At 42.7% G+C, this 16,312-nt stretch overlaps 1 long non-coding RNA gene across 2 annotated transcripts in view; it reads right to left on the reverse strand.

Annotated features, from left to right (window-relative positions):
* Positions 1-16,312, reverse strand: part of LOC110397638 — a 44,567-nt gene that overhangs the window by 15,408 nt on the left and 12,847 nt on the right. Inside the window, exons 2-6 of one of the 2 annotated variants that reach the window (XR_002437895.1) lie at positions 10,073-10,186; positions 9,019-9,173; positions 7,960-8,125; positions 7,440-7,526; positions 1,018-3,966 (exon numbers count right to left, since the gene is read on the reverse strand). This is a non-coding gene — a long non-coding RNA (uncharacterized LOC110397638). Of the gene's footprint in view, positions 1-1,017; positions 3,967-7,439; positions 7,527-7,959; positions 8,126-9,018; positions 9,174-10,072; positions 10,187-16,312 lie in introns of those variants that run through there. The other variant, XR_002437894.1, reaches the window with a different exon arrangement.

A 16,312-nucleotide genomic window follows, 5' to 3' on the forward strand; every position in this document is an offset into this window, starting at 1 on the left:
AGTATAGGAAGGCAAAAATGGGTTCTTCTTTGTCACAAGATGTCTTTCCTGCTAGTTTAGTTTAGCAGTGAGCAACATCACATGGTTGTCTGTCCTTATCAGTTATGCAGAGGTTCTTCTAATACTTGCTGTGCCCAGGTGCCACAGGGAACAGTATATAATGACAAAAGAAAGGAAGAAAGACAGAAAGAAATTGGCTAATTATTCATAGCTAACTACTTGAAACTACATCTTCCTAATTATTTTCATTTTCTGTAGCTTATAGCTCTGTGTCACACTTTCCCTTCTCACACACAAAAAGCATGCTTAATTCCACAGCCCCCTCCACCTCTATTACAGCAGAAAGCCCAGGAAGCTGAGGGCGAATCAGTTTTTTCCACAGGCAGCAATGAAACGTCTCCATCACAGCGCACGCCGCAACAAACAAAACAAATACACGATTTAACTGCAGCAAGACTGTCAGCTGCTGCTTTGTTAACGATGTTTTAAAAGGCTGTAGTTTCCCTGCCCAGCAAGATGCTACTGTGACTTCCAAACATAATTGAGATGCGTTGCAAAAGCCAGAATAACTACAGTCACTTCCCCACCTGCAGCCCAAGGCCTGGCTGCAGCTGTTCTGCTGTGGGCTGTCCCTGAGGTCAGTTTGTCATGGCCATGTGGGGCTCACTCCACACAGTGTGCACGCAGCATCTTCACTGACATGACATTCAGAAAATCACCAGACTCTCATTCCTCTACTTCAATTTCCAAAGCAACAAAACCAAAGCTTAAATAAGGATGGCATGTGGTGAGTAACTGACTTAGTTCCTCTAAGCCTCCTTACACAAAGTTGGGTTGCAGCAAAAGCATTCATCATGGAGAGGGAAGATTAGGGACCACTTATAAGGCCTTTTCAGGGGCTGAGGAACCTTAGCAGCAGCCATGGTTTCACCTCCTTGTAACAAGGACAAGTAACCAAAAGATGCAACGCCTATGTTCTTCCTTCCAGTAACTTCATCAGTTAAAATATGACTCTCAACTTGTTTTCTATATCCACAGAGAAGCAGATAAGTTATTCAGATTCCAGCTTACCAAAGGAAATGAAAAGAAAGGCTGGATTACTTCCTATCTCCTCTCTCTTAGAATCAGTATTTTGCTTCACAGAACCTTACTGTGACATATTTACCAAGATTACAAGTACCTTGAGTCAAGAAAGATGTTTTCTTTTACCTTATTTATAAAACAGACCAGCAGACGAGCTCTGTCCATGGCTGCAAGGCACGGTGCTACATTGCACTGCTGGGGAACCTACTAACTCAAGTCTTGTTTGCATCACAACACAGAAGTCTGGCAGTGTAGCGATTCAATGTGGGGCCTGGCTCCCCTGCGCTTTGATCAGTGAACCACGCTGTGTTTCCCCAATTCTCCCAATGGCACATAAGCTTCAGGAATCTGAGGAGTTAAACTATTTTTCCTCAGTACTGCTACTGCTACCGAGTTGGCTTGGGTGGGTTTGCAGGGCTCTGAGAGGAGAATTTGGCCGAAGGCGTTTTCTTTTGTTTCAGTGTGGCATTCATACTGCTCACCCCACAGCAAGAGCAGAACAAAACCAGTCTGTGAAGTCAAATCTTCAAAAATCACCTCTGCCAAACCAGAGATGTCTGTATTGTGCAAGTTCTGAAGGCATTTGGAGGAGTTTAGCAGTACAAATAGCTGTTTGTTTTAATGCTTTCCCCTTTGCTTCATGAGATTGTCAAAGATCTCCCCAAAGGCTCTAACAAGGGCAAGCAGCTTCTCATCAGCTTTGGGGCTCAGCTGGAGACTAGAGATGCCTCAAATCAGGTCTCAGAGTCATCTCCAGGACATCTTCTTGTGCCCTCTGTTCCAAGGTATAGCTGACAGAATTTCTAGGTGGACTGCCTCCTCTTGGGAACTCAGATGAGACAGTGTTCTGTGGCAAGATCAAGCATACACGAGGACTGAACAAAGGCTGTGAAGCATCAGAAATTTGTTCAAAAACAGTTTCTGCGTCTTTTCTTGTTTCTGTATGTTTTCATTCTTTTGGATGAGAAGATGGGGAAAGTAATTTTCTGGGCCTTTCCTCAGCAACATACTGATCTGTGACTGATGGAGTCTCTTCTCCTCATGGTATGACATCTACTATTCACTAGGTTTTTGGGTTTTTTTGTTTTTTTTTTTTGAGAAGCTTTCCATGCTACAGGCATAAACCTTAAGCCTAAGCTGAACTTCTCATGAGAATGGCAAGTATGGGGAATGAGAGCTTTTACACACACCTTATCTAGTTGTGGACTACAAAGAAACCCCTCTGGGGGGTGGAGTTAACTCACCAGGTTCATCTCAGGATGGAACAGGAGCCACAATCCCTGCTCTTATAACCTTCAATTTTTTCATGCTGGAGTTTCGGAGGCAGCAAATAATAAGTGTTAAGCATAAAATCATAACAGCAAAGAAATGCTGCCTAAAAGCAGATGGTTTTTGGCTTGCCTGCCCTCAAGTTTTTGCTCGATGATGGAGTCAGGTCTGAGATGTTACATCTACCAACTTGATTGCTATCAAAATATTTAACAGCTGTTTGCCTCAAGTCACCTCCCTCTCCTCACCCAAAGAGGACATGCTGTCACATTAACATTCTTCCTAAAGTATCAGCTGCAAACTGCAAAGACACAGCTGCATGTGAATGTTAAGGGTAGTTGGAATATTTTGCTTCTCAACATCACCCTGAACAGAGCAGAGTTTTTCCCACCTCTTGCATGACTACGCAGTAACTGCTGATAGTCAGCTCACCTCTGTATGCTCACTGCTGAACAGCAGCTGTAGTTCACGCTGGTCATCACACTTCTGCCTGCTGAACTCTTTGTGCTTGACGAGCTTTCAGACCGCTGTCACCAACAGGACTTCTTCTCACATCAGTAAGTAGAATCAAACACGTTTTCATTCAGAAGAAATCTGGATATGCCTACACTTTGTCATGACCACCACTGTTAGGGGTCCTAGGTTCCATAACAATCAGTACTTTCTAAGAATGTCAGAAAGAATTTGGCACAAACAGCAATAAAGAGACAATGGGCTAAATGAGGAGGAAAAAACACTCTCCTATTTAAAATATCCCTGACCTCTAGAAAGATGAAGTACTTGCCCCTGCAATTCAGTCAGCATTTTTCTTGTCTAATATCAACTTTATGAGCTTTCTTAATGGCTCAGTGTGTTTGTTGTTTTTAAAGAGGAATCTTAGGGTCCCTCATCTACATTTAGGCCACTGTGTTGCTTTTTTTACACTCTGTTACGGAAATGAGTAATTGTTTCAAATAAAACTTCTGGAAATTTCTGAATGTGCTTTAACCTAGCCATAAAAGAATTGCTTAAATGCTGACAAGGACTTGAAGAGATTGAAAAGGGTGATAAAACACTTAGAGATTCTGCATCTTTGGTTTCAAGTGATACGCTAAGCTATATTACTAAATTATGTCTAATTAAATACCCAATACATGAAATGCTCTAAGAGAATCAAGGTTATTATGTATGAAAAATATCAGCTATGATTTTTTTTAACTGTGTGCTCTATCAGAAATACATACAATCCCCGCAGATTCTAAGTTAATACTTCCTCCCTTATCTGCAGTGATTAATACAGGCTCCATAGTGCCTTCTAAACTCCTTGAAGACCATCAGTAGTCCACTGACGTTTCTGGGAGGTCCGCAAAGTGTTTCTTTTGAAGTACGTGTCAGGTTTTCTGTAAAAAAGGCAATCTCTAAGAGCTTTCCAGAGTTTTCTCATAATTTAAGCTCTCCCTGCTTGCTTGCTCCAAGTTCTTCTCCCTTGTGCGTTTCTCAGTTGGGATTTTATTGTATTGAAATTTGCAGTTGCAGGAAGGGTAGCACTGCACAGAATAGTACCACTACGTACAGATGGGAGCAGCTGGAGCTGAAAGCAGCAGCAGGAGGACTCAGCATTAACCAGCATAAATCCTGAAAGAAGAAATAAATAGCACAGATAGAATGTGTGGGAGACAATGCTGCACATCCAGAATTTCATGCGGGAGCCAGCTTATTTTACTCCTTCTCTTTAATCCATTTCAACTTAATACTGTACTGCCACCAAATGAGGGGAAAAGACAAAAAGCAGGGAAGTGACACTTACAGAAAGAAATATGTATATAAAATCCATTCCCATTCTTGTCAGAATAAGAGAGACTGTAGTGCAAAGGCTGCAGACAGCTCACGATCAGCATGGTCACACTCTTTGTAGTGCACCTACCTTAGAGAGGTGGTCCTGCAAAAAACAGCTCTGGTGAGTTTCCACGTGGAAATCAAATCAGACATGAGGTGGACATGTCCAGAAGAATGGCTGCTCCCTACCTCCCCCTTCATCTCACAGTGTATAATAAATATATCCCTGCTCTTTCCTCACTGCTTACTTGGGGTCTCCTCAGGTACAAATACATTCACCTCTGCCAAATGCAGCAAAAAGTAAAAGTGGAAGAAATTTTAAAAGCAGCTAAACTGAATTAAGTTATTGTGAAAGTTAAACAAAATAAGTTTTGTAACAACTACTTTTATCTGTAACACTGATTCAAACAGTGACACTCCTATATTTTCCAGCATTTCATCTGCACAAAGGTCCACGCTGCTGCCAACTGCCTCAAAAAAAGAAGAAAAAAACCCCAAACCTTGTCAGAATTGTAATGCAAAGCCTCTCATTATTCCCTCCAATAGTCCCAGTTACTCCTGGGCTGCACAAACACATCCTTAAATTGTCCACAATCTTTCAAAGATGAATGGAGGTAAAACTAGCAGAGAGAAAGAGCAAGCAGGGTTACAAATACTGAGATTATTTATAGAGATCTAAAATGGCATTTAATGTCAAAATGTATATGAGAGGATATGAAGTAAGTAGGATTAAGCACATGGGAGTCAGGAAGTGGAAAAAAAGGTGAATGCCGACAAAGAGCACTACTGAAGAGACTGCCATGGGAACAGAGGAGAGGAAAGACGAGAGGTGACTGCAGCAGAAATTGAGTGAAGAGACAAAAGTACACTGTGTCACCAACCACCTCAAGTTAGACAACTCACGTCATGACCTGGCTGCACAGATCATAATACTGTCACAAGGATTCAGCTAGGTCTCTGCTTCCTGAATGCTGCTACCTCCCTAGAGGGTCTTCCAGAACTAAATCCTAACATTTCTAAGTGAGAAGAAGGGAAGCAGAGATGGTTGTTGCATGTGGATGGTAAGATGCCCAGCTGGACCAATTCCACCACTGCCAACCAGGGTTTTTGATGTTCTAGCTGGATGATTTCCTTTGCTTCTTTGCACTAATTCCCACAGCCCCTATAGGTACTCACAGGAGATTCTAACGACCACCTGCCATAATTATAACCCCTCTTTTCCATAGATATTTTCTGTACTTACCAGAAAGTAAGTTTCCATTCTCTTTTTGACATCTTCCAAGCCAGATTTTTACATGTCTTTCATCTGAGTTTCAACCCACAGTGTGTGAGACAAAAAGTACAGTAAGCTCAGTGATCAGGATTCCCTGAAATACCTTCAGACTGTTTCCTGGTGCCTCAAGAGTGACACAGGTTTGTACAACTTGGTTTGAACAGAACACATTTGTACCTGCAGCACATGGACACGTTGAAGTTCAGTCTGAACTGCAAAACCACCTGAGAACTCAAGACATTCTGCCTAGATCATAGCTGTTCTGTGTGCTCACCATAGCAAGCTCTAAACTGTATCCACTCTGCTTCAATGAGCTGGACTCACATGAATACTCTCCATTACATTTCTCTTAATCTTCTACTTGATCGTTCTGGAAGACCTGCTTGAAAACACCACCTCTATGAGCACGTTACAAGGAATAGCTAGATTTCCAGAACTCAAGACCGTATGTAACACCAGCTCATGTGAGGAAAATGTCTTCAGGTTCTAGTCAGCTTTCTTAACCAGGAATTTACTCTGACTGCTGCTGCCCTGCAAATCTACAGGTATACCCATCAGCATGCTGTAACTTTAAATATGCAACTTCCATTTGCAACAACATTAATGAGTATCTGTAATTCTGCATTACAACTTTCCCATTACTGGCCCGCAAAACTTCCATGCATATTAATTCCCATTTGTGAGGAAGAGACAGGTTTAAAATCTTCATCAACAGATGGAGAAACCGCATCTCAAAATGATGCTGAGGTCAACACAGTAGCGTGCAAACTGGATGCAGTACTTCCAAAGCACTGCAGCTATTCCTTATTAATGCCCACTGCCATTATCATCTAATGGGAAAATTTCTAAGGGGGAGTAACTCGGGACAGCTGGATATGCATTTCTGCACAGGTGATAGGGAAGACAAGAAAGAACTGTTAGAAACCTCTCTGGCCTTCACCCACTTGTGAACAGTTTGGCTACAGAAGGTTATTTTCCAGTAGGGAATAGGAGCAGTGCTTGTCAACATCGCACCATTTTGGACTGACAATTTACAAAGGAAGGAAAAACACCAATGGTAATTGTTTTCCGCTCTCTCACAGTTCAATCAGCTTCCAACGGGGGCAGACATGTCTCTAGACAACCTCAGCCACAGCTGAGACTGCACCACCAGGTGATCATGTCTTGCAGGGTTTATTGGTGGAATTTCAGCTAAGTACACCAAGGTCTATCCCACCTACAAACACATGCAAACCTACTCCCTAGCGTGCCCTTCTGAGTCCCTTTCAGACAGTGACTTAAAAGGAAATCCTCTGGCTTACTGTTACACAGACAAGGTCAGAGTTACACCATGTACTTCTTTCTGCACCTGGCAGCTTTGCAGGAATGAGAGCCAAGAATCGAGTGCAGACAGCTCTAGCAGCAGCTATCCACACTGTGAATGTCTCTGCACAGGGGTCCAAGTTGGAAGGCATCTCAAGCTGCAATCTGACCCATTTATGTGTGGTCCAAGTGAGTACTGTCTTTGATTAAATATTCTACAGTGCTGCAAACTACTTCTACTGCAAACAGACATTTCTTCAAGAATGCGTACAAATGTGGGAGCTGGTGTGTAGGAGAACATACATGGATTTGAAAACAGGATGACTTTGTTTTTAATTCCAGCTCATCACTACTTGCCTGAAATCACTGCCCCTTTAACAGCTGTTTCAAGACCCATATGAAAGACAGCTGGAGATTTCCAGGCAGCCAATGTTGACAATGCTAACTGCCAGTGTTACAGGCATGATCCCAGCTGACAGACTCAGCGGATGCTCAAGAATCTTGGGTGTGGAAGTAAAGGCTACTCAATTTTTCACTCAAATACTAAAGAAAAGAAATTCAGCTGATTTTGATGTTAGCCTGTTTGAGCAAAGTGTGAATAGCAGATAAAAAAGGACCTCAGGTCTGTGAACACAGATTGCACAGTATCACAGTTGAAACAGAGGCACGGTGACTGAATTATGAGAGAAACACTCACCAAAGATGTTCACTTTGTAAGCAGAATTCCAGTCTCCTATGCTGCAAAATCAGTCTTTTGTTAGCACCAAATTCACTCCACTCCTTTCTAGAAGAAAAAAAAAGTATAACTTTGGGAATAATAAATTTTGCAGTGAGCTCTGCTAATGTGAGTTCTTCCCCATCAACTCTTCTTTTAAATGTTTCTAATAATGGGATACATACTCACATCTGCTAAGTTACAGAGGTAATTTGCACCCACTTAGAACTCCATTTGGAGAGGAATAAAAATAGCTTGGTAACAGGAAATCTGGCCCATTCCTTAAAATGGTGTTTGGAAATGTAACTAGAATAATTGTTCCAGTTTCACGAATAACATGAAAATCAGGCAGAAATGTGTATGCAAACATTCTGTGACAATCTCTTTATTTATTAGAAATATGAACATAGTTCCTGCAAATGTTTTTTCACTCTTTCCTGCTGCACCTTCCCTCTTCTGGGAAGAAGGAATGGAAAGGAATGATTCTGGAAGAAAGCAGAACCTTGCTGAGATTGTTCCAAGACATCTTGTGACTCGCGTTCATCGAGCTGTCCATTGCCATTACATGCTCAGTGACAGAATCTGCATCTCCACTACCATTATTTCACCAGGATGGCAGTACTGATTGTTATTTCTCTTCTCTTTTTGGGGGTTAGTCTTGCAGTATTCTGGCACATAAACAGAATATAATGAATAAGATAATACAGAGTTCAAAAGAAAGGGAATTGAATTATAGTCCTCAGCACAAATGGGTCATTTGTATATGTCAATCCTCATTGGGTTACTAGATTAAAGAAACAGTACAGACGCCTTTCACTTCTGTATTGCTTCATAATGTTCCAGAATTTTGATTTCTGGAACCATCTACATTCTATTTATGGAAACATGACTTTACCTATAATATAGTTATCTTGTCAAGTTTCGCTAGCCACATTTATTTTCCCTACAAACTGGTGGATATCTTGCCTCTAATTGTACACATACAACATTTGGTGACACGGACACTTCATTTAAAAGAGGATGCATCAGGCTGTTCTGTGGCTCGTACTATCTTCCGCAGGAAACTCTTACTAACTTTCAGAATTTCAGCTCTGTGAACTTTCACATGAACTGAGTTTTTCATGCATGTCCAACTTCACAGCAACATGTCAGCCCACTAGACTTCTATATTTAAAATTCTTTTCCTATTTAATACTTTTTCTAAATAATAAACAACCACAGAATTAGAGTTGTACGTTTCCCCTGAGCTGTATGGTAGCTATTCAACATTTGCATCTATTTACCTAAAGACTTTCCTACAGAAAATTAGAAAGCATTTGTATCATATTAAAACCCAAATGAGGGATTTATTATTCATTCCTTATTTTTCATTCCTTCTGCAAAGATTTTGCAGAATGCTAGGCATAGAAGCATCTTCACAAAAAGTGAACCAGTAATGTCTGCTTACGGCTATCAGTAAGAGCACTGTGACATTTGGCATGTAAGTGCTCCTTTTATTTATCATACAGATGTTGCAAAAATATTCATTTTCATTAAAATGTTAGAAATGAACAAGATCTACCTTTCCATAAAACAACCACGGACAACAGAGCCGTTCCCCAGAGATTCCTCCACACCCCTTCCGCAATACTGCAGAACAATGCAAGAATTCTCGGGCAGCAGGAGTGCTGCCTCTTTAGTTGTAAGCCTCTCTCCAAAAGTTCTGCATCTGCCAAGCTTAAGATACAACCACATTAAAGTTTTTTTCAGCAGTGAAAAAGCACTACCCAGACTTATCTTAATTTCACGTCTTTCCTCTACAGAACAACAAACAGCCTGGTTGGTCCTCTCCTCCAAAGATGAAGGCGTTTCCTAGTTAAAGGAGCAAGAATAGGAGGATACTGTTTGGCTAAAGAACCCTTGTTTAGTTTCGTGCCACTCTTGCCCTCATCATTCCCAGACGTACTTTCCAAACTGCCTGTCCTTTCCCTCCTCACCATTGTCCTTCTCTTTGCAATCACAAGAGTCCAGGCACAAAAATGCCTTCCAAGCAGCAGTGCTGAGGGAGGGACTGAGGACAGCTCTGCCTTGCAGCAACAATGGAAAACGCAGTACCAAAGTGGGCAGGATTCTAAGCACAATACTGTGATGCTTGTATTCGAAAGGTAGCATCTACACTGGTGCCATGACCAAGGGGTGCAGCTGGAGTCACCAAAGGAAAAGACAGCTAATGTGGTCAGTAAGCAGAGAAGATGGCTGCAGATTGTCTGAAGAGAAATAACTGTGAGGGAAAACTAAAGGGTTTGAAGCCAAATCACCTGAACCACCCCGCTCTGCAGCTGCCATAGTCCATGCAGTTGCTACAACACAAATTTATTTGAGCTCGATTTGATCTCTGAGTGACAGTCTATCAAATCCAACAGTTAGTACTACAATCCTACCTTACCTTCCCATAAAATAAGTAGACATCAGAGGCACCAGACAACCTCATGCTCTTTTAAGGAAGGGCACGACACTAGAACTTTCCACTACCTTTGATACTTCTTTCAGTAAGAATACAATACTCCACCAAGCAGGTGTGCACACTGGGGAAACAACACTCACATAAGCTGTTACAGCATTGGTGTTTTACTTACATCTTTTACCATGCTTTGAACTTCTCTTTTTTGCTCTCCTCAACAGTCATTTCTTTCAGGCGTGCCAGTTTTTCATCACATCGCTCTGTAAGAAGTCCTCTTTCCAGGACACATCTATAAAACAGTTCAGAAACAATTGTAAAAATAGTAAGTAATGTTCCTCAGGAATCTTTTTCCTCTCTCTGCCATCCACACTGTCTATACTTTAAGACTACCATCAGCGCATCCCCCAACAACAGGAAGCCTATGAAGAAAACCCAGCTAGAGAAACGAACGTCAGAATTAAACGATTGCATGTAGGTTGTTCTTTGTCTGGAAAGCAAAAACACAAACCACCTTCTACATAAAGAAGCACTTAAAAACATGGTAAGCAAGTGCAAGGCCACACGGGAATTGAACACTAAATAAATTAAGATCTCAAATAAAAGATTTAAACAACATCTGTGCTGCAGGAGAAGGTAGATGCTTTTTTAGAGCGTTAATCACAATTCTGAGCTAACTGGCATGGCAGCTACGTTAGAGCCAAGCCCCCTGAGCCCATCATGCTGGTGGCCAACCCCACCAGGCCTGACAGGGTCAGGAGCACACTGGCACTCCAGAGCATTCACCAGAGCTCCATTTTTCTCACAAGAACACAGCTCAAGTTCACAGAACATGTCTGTAATTTAGAAATGTACTTCAGTGCAGCAGGACTGGTGTAGAGGTTCTATCACCGCCTCGCTACAGAAAGGGGGTGGAAGTGGACCTCAGAGGTACATGTTCACAGGCCTCACAACTTCTAATCCACTTGCTGTCACCAGTAACTAAGGCACTCGTCCTGAAGTCCCAGGAGAGCCGCCCCTAGATCATATGCAGATAAACAGGACAAGGAAAAAGAAAAAAACCTCTCCCCTGCCAATGGCCCCTGCTCCTGACATGTACATGGGCTCAGTGTGGGGCAGCTCCAGCTCTTACTGAAGAGCAACCTTCCCCAGGCTCAGCTGGGCCCCGTGGGAAGCCCCTGCACGTCCCCACATGTACCTAGTCAAGGCATCCTAAGTAATTTCCTTTGTCTGCAATGAACAGATCTTTATTATGTCCAAGCAAAGAGATGTATTTAGTCAGAAACAGCATTTGAGGAAAATCTAAACTGCTATCAAAATAAGCGATCTAATTTCTTTTGGTCATGCAAGACCCAGTAGGCTTTGGTCAAGATCTGAGGCTTTTTAACTTGGATAATTTCCATTTAACGGATATGCAGGACGATTTAAAACCAAATGTTTCCAGCTGGGTTGCTGTACTGCAGGAACAAGAAGCGTTCTGTGACTGGCCTGCGACAAGCTTCAGAGGCTTTCTTGTGGAGGAACACAAAGATGCATCTCATTTCATTCACTCTGTCCTTTATATCCAAATTCAGCCAAAAGCTTACAGCTATATTCACTCTATTGCTCAATTTAATAATCGCATCAATTCTAATAGAAACCTGTTTGTTTGCAAGCTAGTAGAAAGGGAAAACTATCTCCACTTCAGGTTTGAGCTAAAAAAGAAAGTATTTGTGAAGCTTCCCCAAATGCCTTTAGAGCATGGGCAAAACGCTGGGCTTCTGATGGCCTCCAGGTGAGCTGGCGCAGGCCTCACAGCGAGCACTGTGTGCAGTGTGAGCCAGCACCTGACTGGGTTCAGGAAGCTGAACACTGCTCAGACCTTCAGGACTTACATGCACAAGTAGAACTGCGTAAGAAAGCTGTTACAGAGATTTCTATACTGCAATTAGCTACCTCCAGTAGCCTTCGTTTCTACAGGAATAATGTATATCCAGCTAAAGGGAAAACAAGAAAGAAAGGGAAAAGCATGGTTAAATTATTCTCATTTTCAGTACCGGTGCAATAAAAATCCTTCACTATTCAACTCTTATCGGATTCGTGGAGGAAATACAACATAACATGGAGATTTTTTTCCTCTGACATTTCGCTTTTTCTGATATTTTACTTTTTCCAGGTACAAAACAGCTGCCGATGTCAGTGAAGAGGGCAAGTGACAGCACAAAGTCCCAAAGTTAGCATTAAAAAAAAAAAGGTAAAGAAAAAAGCGTTGGCTTTAACTTGAAGTGTGACAGCGTGACGTGCTGACAGCCGTGCGGACAAGTTCAGCGCCTCTGACGGACATGGGGCAGAGGGGAGCTGCAGACTGGTTTCATGGCAGTGAAGGGGAGGGTTTCACTGCAAAGGGCTCGAGGTCTCTATTTATAGCTGCAATAACGTAGAAGCAAGCATAATGTGATGCCTCCGCAGCTGCCTGCCAATGACACGCACAGTCTGGCAGAAGCTGCTTTCCGGGTGCACCACGAGGCAGCCCGGCCCTGGCATTTCCCCCTTAGCACCCAAACAGGGACGGGCTCAGCGGGGCAGTTTTTCACCTGAAAGGAAGAATACAGCAGAGCTGTGCCAACTGTTGATCAAAATAAAACAGCCACTGTTGCTCTCGAAGGAAAGCTTTTTGAGGTCAGCAGAAGCTGACCAGAACGGCATGAGTGCTGTTTATTGCCGAGGAAAGCTCCCACCATCAGGCCGCGTGCCTCCTATCTTTCTCCCGGACAGTGTGTGTGGAAAAATACGCACATGGAAACATTTCCAAATGAAGACACTGAGGAAAATACTACTCTAGGATCACTGTGCTCACTGCTGTGGTGGCTTGCAAGCACAGTAGGATGGAGCTAAGCACTTCCACCCTTAGAAAATCAAGCTCTACAAGCTGCACAAATAACCTGATGTTTTTTTTTTTCTACATGCAAGACTTGTTAGCAAAATTATCCTTTAAACTCACAGCAAAGCAATGTTGTTTACCAAATTTCAAGTATGTACGAAGAAAATTCTTCAACGTCCAGTTCATGCAAGCACAAATATTCCCTTAAAGTCCTTGGGTATAAAAATAATGTTGCTTTACCAGTGTATGGAACGTATATTTAAGCACAGTAAAATAGCCTCCGATGGTAACAAAATTATGGTCTTTGCCTCACGTGTATTTTCAGTTCGTAAGAGGAGTTCATTTCCCCCTGCAGCATGGAAGAGCTGAGATCCAGCTCCTACCTCAGCCGAGCAGACTTTAACACGAGTAACTGCCAAAACAAGGAACAAACCTTGGATCTTCACACACACTGCCTTTATCAGGGGCCTGATTCAAAGTTTCCTGAACTTAGCTTTCAGTGATTTTAATGGCATTCTGAGCAGATGCAAAAAAAAAAAAAAAAAAGGAAAGAAAAGAAATAGGTCAGAAGCATAAAGCATGCACAGATCCTGCACACAGTTTCTGCACTGAGCAGCCCCTCTATAGGCAGTAGCATTTGTAGTGCTCAGTCCCAACCTGCATGCCCACTAAGAAAATGACAGAAGCACACAAAACTCCACTTCAGCCATCACTGCACGACTGCTTCGTAAGACACCGTCAGAGACAAGATGTGTCAGTGCATTATGCAAGAGAGAAATGAAACATTCAAAGGTTCCTCTTCCAGACTGGCTGTGTCTCTTAATTCATTCAGCAGCAACAAACTCTGAGGACTCTCTCAGAAAACTAACTGGGTTGAACCAATGAAGTATTTTTAATGTATGTTGACAAAGATCCAGAACAAATGTACAGTTACATTAGCTAAATTGAGGACTACTCTGCTCATCCCCAGTAAAATGTCATCCTCTTTTATTATTTAGAGGGTCTAACAATAAAAAAAAGAAGAAGAAAAAAAGAACTACGTCAAATGCTAATTCACTGAGAACAAAAATTCTGCAAAACAACATTGGAAAAGCCATTTGTTTTGTTTTGATGTTTCCTTTATACTGAATTTGTACGCAGTCTTTTTCCTTTTAATTTCTCTGCTCTCCTTGTGCAAGGGAAAAGGAAAACCACCAACCTGTGCTCATCTGAGGCACAGAAAGCACGACAGGTGAACCCTGCCACTGCACCCAGCCCACACTAGCTATGTCACTGGGTGCTTATGATTCTTCCTACCCAGCTCTGAACCCTGTGATGCACACAGACGTGGAGTCCTCAGCACAGGAGAGACATAGACCTGTTGGAGCGTGTCCAGAGGAGGGCCACAGAAACGATCCCAGTGATGGAACATCTCTCCTGCGAGGACAGGCTGAGAGCTGGGGCTGCGCATCCTGAAGAGGAGAATGGCCTGGGGAGACCTGAGAGCGACCTGCCAGTATCTACGTGGGAGATGCAGGAAAGAAGGGGACAGACTCTTTAGAGCCGTTTCAATGTGGGATTGACAGTATCTGTGGGCAGCTGCTGTTAGGGCTGGGTTTGCTCTTGAAACATCGCTTTCTAATGGCCAAGGTCATGGAGGTGCTGATAACAGTCTCTCCAGTAAACTAGGGTAGTTCTGTTAAAGAAATGAACACTATCTCGAAAAGAAGTTTGGATACTCATTTATACCAGCGACAGAAATCAACCCCTGTGCTTCTACCCCACAGTGACAAGCAAAGAAGTACAGCCTAGAACAAAACCTCAAATTCTGATCTTTCTCAGCAATAAATCACCTACCTTCTCTTACAAGGTCACAAGCAATTTGTATCTGGTACTGGAAGGTAACAAAGTAATGCTTTAGCAGTCTCACTGAGGAACTGTTTTCTTAAGATCAGAAAACATTAAAAAAGTATCATTTTCAAAGACATGTTTTCAACACCAGCAGCAAGGTGCCATTCCTTTTACAAAGCTTCTCCAAGTGGTATTTCACGTCGCACTGTATTGCAGCGCTGTTACTCTCACCACAGACCTACTGCTCCTGACTGCAAATCGCAGCCGTATCTTAACTCCATCAGGAGGCAACGTGGCTGTACCACAGTCTGCCAATTGCATGACATTGGTAGTGTACAAGGATTTTGAGTTCAGCGCATATTCTGGGCGTAAGGAAGAATTCCATTTCAGCAATCATTTAACATTAACATTAAACTGTGACACCAAATGCTGCCCCCAAGCCCCTGCGTCCAGCACAGCAACCGCTGCCGAAGAGCAGCAGGTTGGGGTTTTTCTAAGGAGACACAAATCCTTACAGCACCTGGGCCCAGCATTTAGCTTGGAATCACTTGCTGGAAACTGGCCCGGCGTCTTGACCACTGAAGTTAACTTTCCGAGATTCTTCCACGATTGTCAGCAACCAAAAGTTTCTGGGTGTTTCCAATGTCTCTACACGAACAGGCAAGAGGCTGACTTCAAACTGGCACTCGCAGGAAGGAGGCAGGTGGCTGATCTTGAGAGAAATTCCTCTGGTCTTCATCACACACTTGCACTGTTTTCTTATCATCCACTGCAAGCAATGACAATTAAGACTTGACGTTCCAAGAACCAGTTTTTATAGCATTTATTTTACTTGACTGTTCTTAGAAGCAGAAATGGCAGGCTAGAAAATAGCAGCTCGTTAAGAAGAAGCAAGCTCTGGTGCATGAGCTTCGTGCCGCGGTCAGAGCACAGCCCTCCCTCACAACACAGGAACAGCAACAGCTCCAGCTCCAAACACAAGACTCTCCTTGCAAACAGCAGCGCAAGGCCCCAAGCAAGAACATGCACTCAATTAACTTGATTTGTGCACAGAAATGTGGAAAGCACATGAAAATTCAGCATGTTTGCGTGCAGCCCTGGGCTTCTCGCTTTGCGGAAGTGCCTTCCAATTCATAAAAATCTTCTTTCTTTGAAAAACAATGCTATTTAATACAACGTTCAAATGTGCAATTTGAATAAATATGACTGTCCTATAGTAGCTTCAACATTGGTATTTTCATTTAAACTAGCACTGTGGTGTTCATCTTATTAACACAGTTACCTTTCAAAAGAGAAAAGAAAAAGAAAATGGAAGAAACTCTGACGTTGAGGTAAAAGATAATCACCAGGTCACCGAGTAGAAGCTAATAACCCCCACAGGGCTGTATTTTTCAGATTAAACTGGGTATGACCAGCCATCCACTTTCAGTGAGAAAATACCAGTCCCACACTAGACTCAATCCAGAAGACCTCTGAGCCATTTGCTCCTTCCGATGCACAAAACCAGGTGAGCACAGGAGGAACTCTGAAGAGGAGGATGTGGAGAAGTCCCTTCCTTCAGGCCACGCCGCCGTACTCCCCACAGCTGAACCCCAAGGTCTTATTCTGAGGCCATCATTCTTTTCACTTTCCATGCATAGCAGTATTTAAGAAAGCGTTTTACGAATTCAGCTGCACATTTACGCTACACGTTTTGAAGCACTCAGAAGAAGGGCAAAGCCTTTGCTT

This window comes from Numida meleagris, chromosome 4 (genome assembly GCF_002078875.1).
Source record: "Numida meleagris isolate 19003 breed g44 Domestic line chromosome 4, NumMel1.0, whole genome shotgun sequence".
In the NCBI taxonomy this organism is placed as follows: Eukaryota; Metazoa; Chordata; class Aves; order Galliformes; family Numididae; genus Numida; species Numida meleagris.